The following is a 16,498-nucleotide window of genomic DNA, read 5'->3' on the forward strand; positions in this document are numbered from 1 at the left end:
AGGTCCAAGTCTCCTACCGGCTTAAGCCAATGCACCCAACCTAGTCAGGTCAGGTCACATTGACTTAAGGGAGGAACACGGCAACCGACCTGGTAGCACAAGCTATCAGGTCCAACTCACACCCACCCACATCCACTCATGTATTTATCCAACCTATTTTTAAAGCTACACAACGTTCTGGCCTCTATAACTGTACTCGGGAGTTTGTTCCACTCATCCACAACTCTATTACCAAACCAGTACTTTCCTATATCCTTCCTGAATCTCAATTTTTCCAACTTAAAACCATTGCTGCGAGTCCTGTCTAGGCTATATATTTTCAGCACACTATTTACATCCCCTTTATTTATTCCTGTCTTCCATTTATACACCTCAATCATATCCCCCCTAATTCTACGTCTTTCTAGAGAGTGCAGATTCAGGGCCCTTAGTCTATCCTCATAGGGAAGGTTTCTGATACATGGGATCAACTTTGTCATCCTCCTTTGTACATTTTCCAGAGAATTTATATCCATTCTGTAATACAGTGACCAAAACTGTGCAGCATAATCTAAATGAGGCCTAACCAAGGATGTATAGAGTTGAAGAACAACCTGAGGACTCCTATTATTTATGCTTCTTGATATGAAGCCAAGGATTCTATTAGCTTTATTGCGAACACTTATGCACTGTTGTCTTGGTTTCAGATTACTGCTAACCAGAACTCCTAAATCTTTTTCGCAATCCGTAATATTAAGATCTACATTATTTAGTTTATATGTGGCATGGTTATTGTCCTGTCCAACATTTAGAACTTTGCATTTGTCTATATTAAACTGCATCTGCCACTTCTCCGACCACTGCATCAGTCTATTCAAATCTTCCTGGAGTGCTCGAATGTCCTCGTCAGAATGAATTCGACGGCCTATTTTGGTGTCATCGGCAAACTTGCCGATGTCGCTCTTTATGCCCTCATCTATGTCGTTTATGTAGATTGTGAACAGCAGGGGGCCCAACACTGACCCCTGTGGAACACCGCTCGTGACGCTTCCCCACTCTGATTTCTCCCCATTTATGCAAACTCTCTGCTGCCTATTTGTCAACCATGCCTCTATCCAGGAAAAAATTTCTCCTCCTATTCCATGTGCCTTAATTTTCCTCAATAGTCTCTGATGTGGGACCCTGTCAAAAGCCTTACTGAAGTCCATATACACAATATCATATTCATTACCATGATCTACCTCCTCAAATACCTTAGTGAAAAAAGTTAATAAATTCGTAAGGCAGGAACGCCCCTTTGCAAACCATGCTGAGATTCGTTGATTAATTTATGCTTTTCAAGGTGGCTACGAACTGCCTCGGCAATTATTGATTCCATAAATTTTCCCACTATGGAGGTTAGGCTTATTGGTCTATAGTTCGAAGCTAAGGACCTGTCACCTGCGTTGAAAATAGGTATCACATTTGCCATTTTCCACTTATCTGGCACCATGCCAGTTTGTAGTGATATGTTGAAAAGATTAGCCAAAGGTGTGCTAAGCTCCTCTTTACATTCCTTTAGAACCCTTGCATACAGTTCATCAGGGCCTGGGGATTTGTTAGGTTTTAATTTATCTATTTGCCTAAGGACCATGTCACTTGTGACCCTAATCGTGCACAGTTTATTATCGTCCTGTTCTACATAATTTATCATTACTGGAATATCGCTGGTATCCTCCTGTGTAAAAACTGAGAGGAAGTATGTGTTAAAAATTCTACACATTTCCTTATCACTGTCAGTGAGCTGACCCGAGGAACTTTTGAGTGGGCCCATCTTGTCCCTGATCTTACTTCTGTATACCTGAAAGAATCCTTTTGGGTTAGTCTTCGATTCTCTTGCAACTTTGACCTCATAATCTCTTTTTGCTTTTCTAATTCCCTTTTTTATTTCTCTCTTTAACTGAATATATCGATTTCTTAATTGCCCCTCTCCTCTTTTGATTTGCCTATATATGCCTCTCTTTTGACCAATCAGATATTTTAATCTATTGTTCATCCATTTAGGATCATTTTTGTTTGATCTGATTTCCCTATTTGGAACATAATTTGACTGAGCAGCTAGAACTATGCCCTGGAAAGCATCATATCGGCAAGCCCTGGAAAGCATCATATCAGCAACCATCACCACCTACCTGACCCTTAGTCAGGTCATTCCAGTTCAGCCCACCTAAGTAATTTTTCAGTCCTATGAAATCAGCCAAGCGAAAGTCAGGGATGGAGACTTGATTGCCATTATTAGGGGAATTCAATGATATATTAAAACTGAGTGATTTGTGATCACTTTCCCCAAGCCCATCATTAACCTCAAGATTATTAATTAGTGTTTCCCTACTGGCAAGAACCAAGTCAAGGAGGTTATTTCCTCTAGTTGGCTCAGTCACAAACTGTTTTAAAAAACAATCCTGGATCGTATCAAGAAAGTCACCTGGCTCTAAATTTCCTGTCAAATTGATCCAGTCAGTCTGTCTATAGTTGAAATCTCCCATTACCACAACATTTTCGTATGTAGATGCCTTACGAATTTCGTCCCATAGAAGTTTACTGCACTCCCTTTCAAGATTTGGGGCCCTGTAAATCACACCCAAAATTAGTTTTTCTCGGCCCTCGAGAAGCTGTAACCAAACAGATTCAGTGGCTGACGCTTCTACTTTTATATCTTGTCTAACACAACAATTTAAATTGTCTCTGACATACATCGCTACTCCACCACCCTTCCTGTTGACCCTGTCAGTGTGGAACAATTTATAGCCTTGTATGTGACATTCAGAGGGCATCTCTCTATCTTTCAGATTGAGCCAGGTCTCTGTTATAGCAATAATATCTATGTTTCCTGCACTTGCAATTAATCTTAGCTCATCTATCTTATTTCTTACACTCCTGCTATTAGTATAGTAAACCTTAAGGGAGCTAGTCCCTTGCTGTCCTCTGCTGTCCCCCTTTGTTTGCTGACCTGATCTATTGTCTTTATTTATAACTTCATGCTGAATGCCTTTTATACATTTACTGATTCCTACCCTAGTGTTGCAACCTGATTGTTTCCCACACACACCCATACCTCTATCTTCTATCAGTTTAAAATCATAGGCATTTCACCAATGGCCTTCTCAATTGAGTTTGCAAGTGCTACCACCCCAGCCCCAGAGAGATGTACCCCATCCCTTGCATACATATCATGTTTGCCATAAAAGTTGTTCCAGTTGTCAATGAATGGGATTGCAAGTTCCTTGCAGTATCTGTCTAGCCAGCAATTTACACCAATTGCCCTAGACAACCATTCATTTCCTACTCTCCTTCTAGGCAAGATGCTACATATGATTGGGACCCCTCCCTTAGACTAAATGAAATCTATAGCTGACCTGTACTTACCTAGCAGCTCTTCTCTCCTACCCTTCCCAACATCATTTCCACCAGCACTGAGACAAATAATGGGCTCGTTCCCATTACCTGACATGATATTATCCAGCCTGTCAACTATGTCCCCAACACCAGCTCCAGGGAAGCACACTCTATCTCTCATCTTCTTATTCCTATTACAAAAAGCACAGTCAATATATCTTACCTGAGAGTCACCAACCACAAGAATGCACTTACCTCTGTTAGCAGGGGCAGTAGTACCCTTACCTTCACTGGCCACTGAAGTACATTCATCCTGAAGAACAGAGAAGCGATTTCCTACCTTCAGATCTTCACTCTTAACTTTCCTTATTCTGATTCTCCTCCCATTACTTGTAGCAGGTGCTGGACTGCACCTCACTGCTGGTAGCCGTTGCTACCTCCCCACCTACAGCCTCCTCACAGCGAGAGACAGACTGCACATCACTGCTAGAAGCCTCATTCCCCACAACTCCAGCCACCTCACACTCTCTCCCAGACCCACTGAGGTGGACCTTCAGCCTCCTAATCTCCTCCTGGAGAAGCAAGACCTCCTCCTTCAATTCTCCAACCTCAATTTTTAAAACACTGCAGAAGCAAGCCATGCTTTGTAACCGTCCACGCTAATCCCCAAAGCAGCTCAGGGTCTGTGACCTCACATGACGACTGACCACTGAACACTGGTGTACAGAGTCTTGAACGATTCCTTACTGAGGTATCAGAATGCTATTCTTAGGTTTGCCAGATGCCCGTATGCTGCAGCAGTTATCTGATTGATGTGTGCCTCAGGAGATGTGCTCGGTATTATACTCACCCCAAGATCTTTTTCCTTGAGTGAGTTTTGCAGTCTTTGGCCACCTCTGTACTCACCTAGTCGTACTCACCTAGTTGAGGTTGCATGGGTCGAGTCCAATCTCCTGGCCCCGCCTCTTCACTGGTCGCTACTAGGTCACTCTCCCTGAACCGTGAGCTTTATCATACCTCTGCTTAAAGCTATGTATGGATCCTGCCTCCACTACATCGCTTCCCAAACCATTCCACTTCCTGACTACTCTGTGGCTGAAGAAATACTTCCTAACATCCCTGTGATTCATCTGTGTCTTCAACTTCCAACTGTGTCCCATCTCTGGAACATCCTGTTTTGTGTGTTAGTTACCATTTCCTAGGCACATGTCGATTAGACACTAGGCCTGTTGTTTTTGCGTGTGTGTGTGTGTGTGTGTGTGTGTGTGTGTGGTTGGTTACCATTTTGTCCTAGGCACATGTCGATTAGACACTAGGCCTGTTGTTTTTGCGTGTGTGTGTGTGTGTGTGTGTGTGTGTGTGTGTGTGTGTGTGTGTGTGTGTGTGTGTGTGTGTGTGTGTGTGTGTGTGTGTGTGTGTATGTGTGTTTGTGAGTGTTTGTGTGTGTGTGGTGTGTGTGTGTGTGTGTGTGTGTGTGTGTGTGTGTGTGTGTGTGTGTGTGTGTGTACGTGTGTGTGTGTGTGTGTGTGTGTGTGTGTGTGTTTGTGTGTTTGTGAGTGTTTGTGTGGGTGGGGTGTGTGTGTGTGTGTGTGTGTGTCTTTCCGTGTGTGTGTTTGTCTGTGTGTGTGTGTGTGTTTGTGTGTGTGTGTGTGTGTGTGTGTGTGTGTGTGTGTGTGTGTGTGTGTGTGTGTGTGTGTGTGTGTGTGTGTTTGTGTGTGTGTGTATGTGTATGTGTGTGTATCTGTATGTGTGTGTATGTGTGTGTGTGTGTGTGTGTGTGTGTGTGTGTGTGTGTGTGTGTGTGTGTGTGTGTGCTCACCTAATTGTAGTTGCAGGGGTCGAGACTCAGCTCCTGGCCCCGCCTCTCAACTGAACTCTACTAGGTCCTCTCTCTCCCTGCTCCATGAGCTTTATCATACCTCGTCTTAAAGCTATGTATGGTTCCTGCCTCCACTACATCGCTCGCCAGACTGTTCCACTTCCTGATCACTCTATGACTGAAGAAATGCTTCCTAACATCCCTGTGGCTCATCTGATTCATCAACTTCCAATTGTGACCCCTTGTTTCTGTGTCCCCTCTCTGGAACATCTTGTCTCTGTCCACCTTGTCTATTCCATGCAGTATTTTGTATGTCGTTATCATGTCTCCCCTATCCCTCCTGTCCTCCAGTGTCGTCAGGCCGATTTCCCTCAACCTTTCTTCATAGGACATTCCCCTAAGCTCTGGAACTAAACTTGTCGCAAACCTTTGCACTTTCTCTAATTTCTTAACGTGCTTGTCCCGGTGCGGGTTCCAAACTGGTGCTGCATACTCCAGTATGGGCCTGACATACACGGTGTACAGTGTCTTGAAAGATTCCTTACTTAGGTATCGGAATGCTAATCTCAGGTTTGCCAGGCGCCCATATGCTGCAGCAGTTATCTGGTTGATGTGTGCTTCGGGAGACGTGTTCGGTGTTATACTCACGCCAAGATCTTTCTCCTTGAACGAGGATTGCAGTCGTTGGCCACCTAGCCTATACTCTGCGGTCTTCTTTGCCCTTCTCCGATCTTCATGGCTTTGCATTTGGCAGGGTTGAATTCGAGAAGCCAGTTGCTGGACCAGGTGTCCAGCCTGTCCAGGTCTCTTTGAAGGCCTGCCTGATTCTTATCTGATTTAATTCTGTGTGTGTATTTGTGTACTCACCTATATGTGGTTGCAGGGGTCGATCAATAGCTCATGTCCCCGCCTCTTCACTGGTCGACACTAAATCACTCTCTCCCTCCTCCATGAGCTTTATCATATCTCTTCTTAAAGTTATGTATGGAATTTGCTTCCACTACTTCACTCTCCGGATTATTCCACTTCCTGACAATTCTAAGGGTAAAGAAATATTTCCTAACATCCCTATGACTCATCTGGGTTTTCAGGTTCCAATTGTGGCCCCTTGTTCCTGAATCCCATCTCTGAAACATTCGAGCCCTGTCCACCTTGTCAATTCTTCTTAGTATTTTATACGTCGTTATCATGTTCCCCCTATCCCTCCTATCCTCTAGTGTCATCAGGTTGAGTTCCCTTAACCTCTCCTCATAAGACATACCCCTCAGTTCCCGGACTAATCTTGTTGCAAATTTTTGCACTTTGTCCAATTTCGTGACGTGTTTCACTAGGTGAAGGTTCCACACTGGTGCTGCATTCTCCAGTATAGGCCTGACGTACTTGGTGTACAATGTCGTGAATGCCTCCTTATTTAGATGTCTAAATGCTAATCTCAGGTTTGTCAAGCGTCCATATGCTGCAGCAGTTATTTGACTGATGTGTGCCTCATGAGACATGTTCGTTATAATGCTTACCCCAAGATCCTTTTCTTAAAATGACGCTTGCTGCCTTTGATCCCCTAACCTGTACTCCGTCTGCGGTCTTCTATGTCCTTCCCCAATATTCATGACTTTACACTTACTGGTATTAAACTCCAGGAGCTATTTGTAGGACCAGACTTGTTGCCTGTCCAGATCCCCTTGTAATCTTAACTGATCCTCGCTCGCTTGTATTCTCCTCATTAGTTTCACATCACTACTTTTTGTGATAAATGGTTTAAAAAACCGACAAGTTGACGACTGAGACATACAACATATGGGAATCTTTATTGAGGAAACGCCTCTCCACACAGTGGCCCCACCAGCCCAACACAAATCAGAAGGGCGCAAGGAGAGGAGGAGCCCGAGGCAACCAGTCCCTCAGCCCGGAGTCGATGTGTTCAGTCCATCAATCTTGTAGGACTAAACACATCGACTCCAGGCTGAGGGACCGATCACCCCAAACTCCTCCCCTCCGATCTGCATCGCACTGATAAAGCCAAGGTGCGGCGAAATGTTTCCTCACTAAAGATTCCCATATACTACTTTTTGTGTTGTGTGTGTTAGGAAGCCGAAAACCCATCTGCCGACCTTCCTCGTAATGCCCATGGCCTTCATTTTGTGCGCTATCACTCCATGATCGCATTTGTCAAACACCTTTGTAAAATCTGTGTAAATCACATCTGCGTTTTCGTCGTCTTCCAGTGCCTCCGTAATTCTGTCATAATGGTTCAGCAGCTGTGACAGACATGATCGTCCTCCTCTAAAACCATACTGGTTCGGGTTATGTTGGTATTATGGTAGTATCACACCTCACTCTAAGCCTATATATACCCTCTGTGTCCATGTATTATTTGTAACGGCTTGCCAAAGCTCCTGGAGAGCGAAACGTTGCCACAATAAAATGTCACATTGTGTCCTTTTACTTAACATTATATTCTTATGTTCTACTCCTAGGCCCATCTGGTACTTGCCTGGTCAACCAGGCTGTTGCTAGCGACCAGCAGCTTAACATAACACAACCCGGTTGACCAGGCACTTGCAGCACGAAGTTTTGCACCTTCTAATGTAGCTTTACCTTTGATGAGTTTCAAGAGACTCTCGGAGCCCTGCCAGGGGCCAGGCTCGTCTGATGCTACCCTGATCAACCAGGCTGTTGCTGCAGGCCCGTGTATATGTGTGTGTGTGTGTATGTGTGTGTGTGTATGTGTGTGTGTATGTGTGTGTGTGTGTGTGTGTGTGTGTGTGTGTGTGTGTGTGTGTGTGTGTGTGTGTGTGTGTGTACTCACCTATTTGTGGTTGCAGGGGTCGAGTCTTAGCTCCTGGCCCCGCCTCTTCACCGGTTGCTAGTGAGCCCTCTCTCTCCCCGCTCCATGAGCTTTATCAAACCTCGTCTTAAAACTGTGTATGGTTCCTGCCTCCACTACGTCATTTTCTAGGCTATTCCACTGCCTGACAACTCTATGACTGAAGAAATACTTCCTAATATCTCTCTGACTCATTTGTGTCTTCAACTTCCAATTGTGGCCTCTTGTTTCTGTGTCCCCTCCCTGGAACATCCTGTCCTTGTCCACCTTGTCTATTCCACGCAGTATTTTATATGTCGTTATCATGTCTCCCCTGACCCTCCTGTCCTCCAGTGTCGTCAGGCCGATTTCCCTTAATCTTTCTTCATAGGACATTCCCCTTAGCTCTGGAACTAACCTTGTCGCAAACCTTTGTACTTTCTCTTTCTCTAGTTTCTTGACGTGCTTTATCAAGTGCGGGTTTAAAAACAGGTGCTGCATACTCCAGTATGGGCCTGACATACACGGTGTACAGTGTCTTGAACGATTCCTTACTAAGGTATCGGAATGCTGTTCTCAGGTTTGCCAGGCGCCCATATGCTGCAGCAGTTATCTGATTGATGTGTGCTTCCGGAGACATGCTCTGTGTGTGTGTACTCACCTATTTGTACTCACCTATTTGTGGTTGCAGGGGTCGAGTCTTAGCTCCTGGCCCCGCCTCTTCACCGGTTGCTACTGGGCTCTCTCTCTCCCTGCTCCATGAGCTTTATCAAACCTCGTCTTAAAACTGTGTATGGTTCCTGCCTCCACTACATCACTTTCTAGGCTATTCCACTGCCTGACAACCCTATGACTGAAGAAATACTTCCTAATATCTCTCTGACTCATCTGTGTCTTCAGCTTCAAATTGTGACCTCTTGTTTCTGTGTCCCCTCCCTGGACACCTTGTCTATTCCGCGCAGTATTTTATATGTCGTTATCATGTCTCCCCTGACCCTCCTGTCCTCTAGTGTCGTCAGGCCGATTTCCCTTAACCTTTCTTCGTAGTACATTCCCCTTAGCTCTTGAACTAACCTTGTCGCAAACCTTTCCACTTTCTCTAGTTCCTTGACGTGCTTTATCAAGTGCGGGTTCCAAACAGGTGCTGCATACTCCAGTATGGGCCTGACATACACGGTGTACAGTGTCTTGAACGATTCCTTATTAAGGTATCGGAACGCTGTTCTCAGGTTTGCCAGGCGCCCATATGCTGCAGCAGTTACCTGGTTGATGTTTGCTTCCGGACACATGCTCGGTGTTATACTCACTCCAAGATCTTTCTCCTTGAGCGAGGTTTGCAGTCTTTGTCCACCTAGCCTATACTCTGTCTGTGGTCTTCTGTGCCCTTCCCCTATCTTCATGACTTTGCATTTGGCGGGATTAAATTCGAGAAGCCAGTTGCTGGACCAGGTGTCCCGTCTGTCCAGGTCTTTTTGACGTCCTGCCCGGTCCTCATCTGATTTAATTCTCCTCATTAACTTCACATCATCTGTGAACAGGGACACTTCTGAGTCTAACCCTTCCATCATGTCATTCACATATACCAAAAATAGCACTGGTCCTAGGACCGACCCCTGTGGGACCCCGCTCGTCACAGGTGCCCACTGTGATACATCATTACGTACCATGACTCGTTGTTGCCTCCCTGTCAGGTATTCTCTGATCCATTGCAGTGCCCTTCCTGTTATATGAGCCTGATCCTCTAGCTTCTGCACTAATCTCTTGTGAGGAACTGTGTCAAAGGCCTTCTTGCAGTCCAAGAAGATGCAATCAACCCACCCCTCTCTCTCGTGTCTTACTTCTGTTACTTTATCATAAAACTCCAGAAGGTTTGTGACACAGGATTTTCCTTCCATGAGTGCATGCTGGTTGGCGTTTATAATCTTGTTCCGTTCCAGGTTGAAGATTGAGACACTTATGCAGCATATGGGAATCTTTATTCAGGAAACGTTTCGCCACACAGTGGCTTCATCAGTCCAATACAAAGAGGAAGGCGTAAGGAGAGGAGGAGTATGAGGTAATCAGACCCTCAACCTGGAGTCGATGTGTTCAGTCCATCAATCTACAAGATTGATGGATTGATAATCTTCTCCAAAACTTTGCATACTATACACGTGTGAGTGTGTGAGTGTGTGTGAGTGTGTGTGTACTCACCTATTTGTACTCACCTATTTGTGGTTGCAGGGGTCGAGTCCTAGCTCCTGGCCCCGCCTCTTCACCGGTTGCTACTAGGCCCTCTCTCTCCCCGCTCCATGAGCTTTATCAAACCTCGTCTTAAAACTGTGTATGGTTCCTGCCTCCACTACGTCATTTTCTAGGCTATTCCACTGCCTTACAACTCTATGACTGAAGAAATACTTCCTACTATCTCTCTGACTCATTTGTGTCTTCAACTTCCAATTGTGGCCTCTTGTTTCTGTGTCCCCTCCCTGGAACATCCTGTCCTTGTCCACCTTGTCTATTCCACGCAGTATTTTATATGTCGTTATCATGTCTCCCCTGACCCTCCTGTCCTCCAGTGTCGTCAGGCCGATTTCCCTTAATCTTTCTTCATAGGACATTCCCCTTAGCTCTGGAACTAACCTTGTTGCAAACCTTTGTACTTTCTCTAGTTTCTTGACGTGCTTTATCAAGTGCGGGTTCCAAACAGGTGCTGCATACTCCAGTATGGGCCTGACATACACGGTGTACAGTGTCTTGAATGATTCCTTACTAAGGTATCGGAATGCTGTTCTCAGGTTTGCCAGGCGCCCATATGCTGCAGCAGTTATCTGATTGATGTGTGCTTCCGGAGACATGCTCGGTGTTATACTCACCCCAAGATCTTTCTCCTTGAGTGAGGTTTGCAGTCTTTGGCCACCTAGCCTATACTCTGTCTGTGGTCTTCTGTGCCCTTCCCCTATCTTCATGACTTTGCATTTGGCAGGATTAAATTCGAGAAGCCATTTGCTGGACCAGGTGTCCAGTCTGTTCAGGTCTCTTTGAAGTCCTGCCTGGTCCTCATCAGATTTAATTCTCCTCATTAACTTCACATCATCTGCAAACAGGGACACTTCTGAGTCTAACCCTTCCGTCATGTCGTTCACATATACCAAAAATAGCACTGGTCCTAGGACCGACCCCTGTGGGACCCCGCTCGTCACAGGTGCCCACTGTGATACATCATTACGTACCATGACTCGTTGTTGCCTCCCTGTCAGGTATTCTCTGATCCATTGCAGTGCCCTTCCTGTTATATGCGCCTGATGCTCTAGCTTCTGCACTAATCTCTTGTGAGGAACTGTGTCAAAGGCCTTCTTGCAGTCCAAGAAGATGCAATCAACCCACCCCTCTCTCTCTTGTCTTACTTCTGTTATTTTATCATAAAACTCCAGAAGGTTTGTGACACAGGATTTGCCTTCCGTGAATCCGTGCTGGTTGGCATTTATACTCCTGTTCTGTTCCAGGTGCTGTGTGTGTGTATGTGTGTGTGTGTGTGTGTGTGTGTGTGTGTGTGTGTGTGTGTGTGTGTGTGTGTGTGTATGTGTGTGTGTGTGTGTATGTGTGTGTGTGTGTGTGTGTGTGTGTGTGTGTGTGTGTGTGTGTGTGTGTGTGTGTGTGTGTGTGTGTGTGTGTGTGTGTGTGTGTGTGTGTGTTCATGTGTGTGTGTGTGTGTGTCTGTGTGTGTGTGTGTGTGTGTGTGTGCGTGTGTATGCGTGTGCATGTGTGTGTGTGTGTTTGTATGTGTATGTATGTGTATGTGTGTGCATGTGTGTGCATGTACTCACCTAGTTGTACTCACCTAGTTGAGGTTGCAGGGGTCGAGTCCAAGCTCCTGGCCCCGCCTCTTCACTGGTCGCTACTAGGTCACTCTCCCTGAACCATGAGCTTTATCGTACCTCTGCTTAAAGCTATGTATGGATCCTGCCTCCACTACATCGCTTCCCAAACTATTCCACTTCCTGACTACTCTGTGGCTGAAGAAATACTTCCTAACATCCCTTTGATTCATCTGTGTCTTCAGCTTCCAACTGTGTCCCGTTGTTGCTGTGTCCAGTCTCTGGAACATCCTGTCTTTGTCCACCTTGTCAATTCCTCTCAGTATTTTGTAAGTCGTTATCATGTCCCCCCTATCTCTCCTGTCCTCCAGTGTCGTCAGGTTGATTTCCCTTAACCTCTCCTCATAGGACATACCTCTTAACTCTGGGACTAGTCTTGTTGCAAACCTTTGCACTTTCTCTAGTTTCTTTACATGCTTGGCTAGGTGTGGGTTCCAAACTGGTGCCGCATACTCTAATATGGGCCTAACGTACACGGTGTACAGGGTCCTGAACGATTCCTTATTAAGATGTCGGAATGCTGTTCTGAGGTTTGCCAGGCGTCCATATGCTGCGGCAGTTATTTGGTTGATGTGCGCTTCAGGAGATGTGCCTGGTGTTATACTCACCCCAAGACCTTTTTCCTTGAGTGATGTTTGTAGTCTCTGGCCCCCTAGACTGTACTCCGTCTGCGGTCTTCTTTGCCCTTCCCCAATCCTCATGACTTTGCACTTGGTGGGATTGAATTCCAGGAGCCAGTTGCTGGACCAGGTCTGCAGCCTGTCCAGATCCCTTTGTAGTTCTGCCTGGTCTTCGATCGAATGAACACTTCTCATCAACTTCACGTCATCTGCAAACAGGGACACCTCGGAGTTTATTCCTTCCGTCATGTCGTTCACAAATTCCAGAAACAGCACTGGTCCTAGGACTGACCCCTGTGGGACCCCGCTGGTCACAGGTGCCCACTCTGACACCTCGCCACGTACCATTACTCGCTGCTGTCTTCCTGACAAGTATTCCCTGATCCATTGCAGTGCCTTCCCTGTTATCCCTGCTTGGTCCTCCAGTTTTTGCACTAATCTCTTGTGTGTTACTGTGTCAAACGCCTTCTTGTAGTCCAAGAAAATGCAATCCACCCACCCCTCTCTCTCTTGTCTTACTGCTGTCACCATGTCATAGAACTCCAGCAGGTTTGTGACACAGGATTTCCCGTCTCTGAAACCATGTTGGCTGCTGGTGATGAGATCATTCCTTTCTAGATGTTCCACCACTCTTCTCCTGACAATCTTTTCTATGATTTTGCATGCTATACATGTCAGCGACACTGGTCTGTAGTTTAGTGCTTCATGTCTGTCTCCTTTTTTAAAGATTGGGACCACATTTGCTGTCTTCCATGCCTCAGGCAATCTCCCTGTTTCGATAGATGTATTGAATATTGTTGTTAGGGGTACACATAGCGCCTCTGCTTCCTCTCTCAGGACCCATGGAGAGGTGTTATCTGGCTCCATTGCCTTTGAGGTATCTAGCTCACTCAGAAGCCTCTTCACTTCTTCCTCGGTTGTGTGTACTGTGTCCAGCACATGGTGGTGTACCCCACCTCTCCGTCTTTCTGGAGCCCCTTCTGTCTCCTCTGTGAATACTTCTTTGAATCTCTTGTTGAGTTCCTCACATACTTCACTGTCATTTCTTGTTGTCTCTCCTCCTTCCTTCCTTAGCCTGATTACCTGGTCCTTGACAGTTGTTTTCTTCCTGATGTGGCTGTATAACAGCTTCGGGTCAGATTTGGCTTTTGCTGTTATGTCATTTTCATATTGACGTTGGGCCTCCCTTCTTCTCTGTGCATATTCGTTTCTGGCTCTACGACTGCTCTCCTTATTCTCCTGGGTCCTTTGCCTTCTATATTTCTTCCATTCCCTAGCACACTTGGTTTTTGCCTCCTTGCATCTTTGGGTGAACCATGGGCTCATCCTGTATGTGCACATGTGTGTCTGTGTCTGTGTGTGCGAGATAGCTATTGTGTGTATGGCTTTGACTGGCTATATCGACCTCAGAAGGGCTATTTCTTGTTAGTGTCAGTGTAGAGGTCAATGACCAGTGAGTCACTTGGTGGCCTGGGGCTATATATGTGTCTGTGTGTGTTTGTCAACTGCTTTTAATGCTAGGCAATGGTGTGGGGCAGTGGTATCCATGTTTTAGATCTGTGTGCTGCTCACAAAGGTTTGCGATATATCATCGTTTTGCAGTTACATCTTACACACACATTCACATCCACACATCCACACACACACACACACACACACACACACACACACACACACACACACACACACACACACACACACACACACATGCACACACACACATGCACACACACACACACACACACACACACACACACACACACACACACACACACACACACACACAAAGGCAATGGGGCCAGATAACATCTCTCCATGGGTCCTGAGAGAGGGAGCAGAGGCACTATGTGTACCCCTAACAACAATATTCAATACATCTATCGAAATAGGGAGATTGCCTGAGGAATGGAAGACAGCAAATGTAGTCCCAGTCTTTAAAAAAGGAGACAGACATGAAGCACTAAACTACAGACCAGTGTCACTGACATGTATAGTATGCAAAGTCATGGAGAAGATTATCAGGAGAAGAGTGGTGGAACACCTAGAAAGGAATGATCTTATCAACAGCAGCCAACATGGTTTCAAGGTAGGGAAATCCTGAGTCACAAACCTGGAGTTTACCTGGAGTTCCGGGGGTCAACGCCCCCGCGGCCCGGTCTGTGACCAGGCCTCCTGGTGGATCAGAGCCTGATCAACCAGGCTGTTGCTACTGGCTGCACACAAACCAACGTACGAGCCGACTTTAAGTGCTTGTCCAGTGCCAGCTTGAAGACTGCCAGGGGTCTGTTGGTAATCCCCCTTATGTATGCTGGGAGGCAGTTGAACAGTCTCGGGCCGCTGACACTTATTGTATGATCTCTTAACGTGCTAGTGACACCCCTGCTTTTCATTGGGGGGATGTTACATCGTCTGCCAAGTCTTTTGCTTTCGTAGTGAGTGATTTTCGTGTGCAAGTTCGGTACTAGTTCCTCTAGGATTTTCCAGGTGTATATAATCATGTATCTCTCCCGCCTGCGTTCCAGGGAATACAGTTTTAGGAACCTTAAGCGCTCCCAGTAATTGAGATGTTTTATCTCCATTATGCGCGCCGTGAAGGTTCGCTGTACATTTTCTAGGTCAGCATTTTCACCTGCCTTGAAAGGGGCTGTTAGTGTGCAGCAATATTCCAGCCTAGATAGAACAAGTGATCTAAATAGTGTCATCATGGGCTTGGCCTCCCTAGTTTTGAAGGTTCTCATTATCCATCCTGTCATTTTTCTAGCAGATGCGATTGATACAATGTTATGGTCCTTGAAGGTGAGATCCTCCGACATGATCACTCCCAGGTCTTTGACGTTGGTGTTTCGCTCTATTTTGTGGCCAGAATTTGTTTTGTACTCTGATGAAAATTTAATTTCCTCGTGTTTACCATATCTCCATATCTGAGTAATTGAAATTTCTCATCGTTGAACTTCATATTGTTTTCTGCAGCCCACTGAAAGATTTGGTTGATGTCCGCCTGGAGCCTTGCAGTGTCTGCAATGGAAGACACTGTCATGCAGATTCGGGTGTCATCTGCAAAGGAAGACACGGTGCTGTGGTTGACATCCTTGTCTATGTCGGATATGAGGATGAGGAACAAGATGGGAGCGAGTACTGTGCCTTGTGGAACAGAGCTTTTCACCGTAGCTGCCTCGGACTTTACTCTGTTGACGACTACTCTCTGTGTTCTGTTAGTGAGGAAATTATAGATCCATCGACCGACTTTTCCTGTTATTCCTTTAGCACGCATTTTGTGTGTTATTACGCCATGGTCACACTTGTCGAAGGCTTTTGCAAAGTCTGTATATATTACATCTGCATTCTTTTTGTCTTCTAGTGCATTTAGGACCTTGTCGTAGGACCTGCTGGAGTTCTATGACATGGTGACAGCAGTAAGACAAGAGAGAGAGGGGTGAGTGGACTGCATTTTCCTGGACTGCAAGAAGGCGTTTGACACAGTTTCACACAAGAGATTAGTGCAAAAACTTGAGGACCAAGCAGGGATAACAGGGAAGGCACTACAATGGATCAGTGAATACTTGTCAGGAAGACAGCAGCGAGTCATGGTACGTGGCGAGGTGTCAGAGTGGGCGCCTGTGACCAGTGGGGTCCCACAGGGGTCAGTCCTAGGACCAGTGTTGTTTCTGGTATTTGTGAACGACATGACGGAAGGAATAGTCTCCGAAGTGTCTCTGTTTGCAGATGACGTGAAGTTGATGAGAAGAATTCATTGGATCGAAGACCAGGCAGAACTACAAAGGGATCTGGACAGGCTGCAGACCTGGTCCAGCAATTGGCTCCTGGAGTTCAACCCCACCAAGTGCAAAGTCATGAAGATTGGGGAAGGGCAAAGAAGACTGCAGATCGAGTACAGTCTAGGGGGCCAGAGACTACAAACCTCGCTCAAGGAAAAAGATCTTGGAGTGAGTATAACACCAGGCACATCTCCTGAAGCGCACATCAACCAAATAGCGGCTGCAGCATATGGGCGCCTAGCAAACCTCAGAACAGCATTCCGACATCT

The sequence above is a fragment of the Cherax quadricarinatus genome, chromosome 7 (genome assembly GCF_038502225.1).
Source record: "Cherax quadricarinatus isolate ZL_2023a chromosome 7, ASM3850222v1, whole genome shotgun sequence".
Classification (NCBI taxonomy): domain Eukaryota; kingdom Metazoa; phylum Arthropoda; class Malacostraca; order Decapoda; family Parastacidae; genus Cherax; species Cherax quadricarinatus.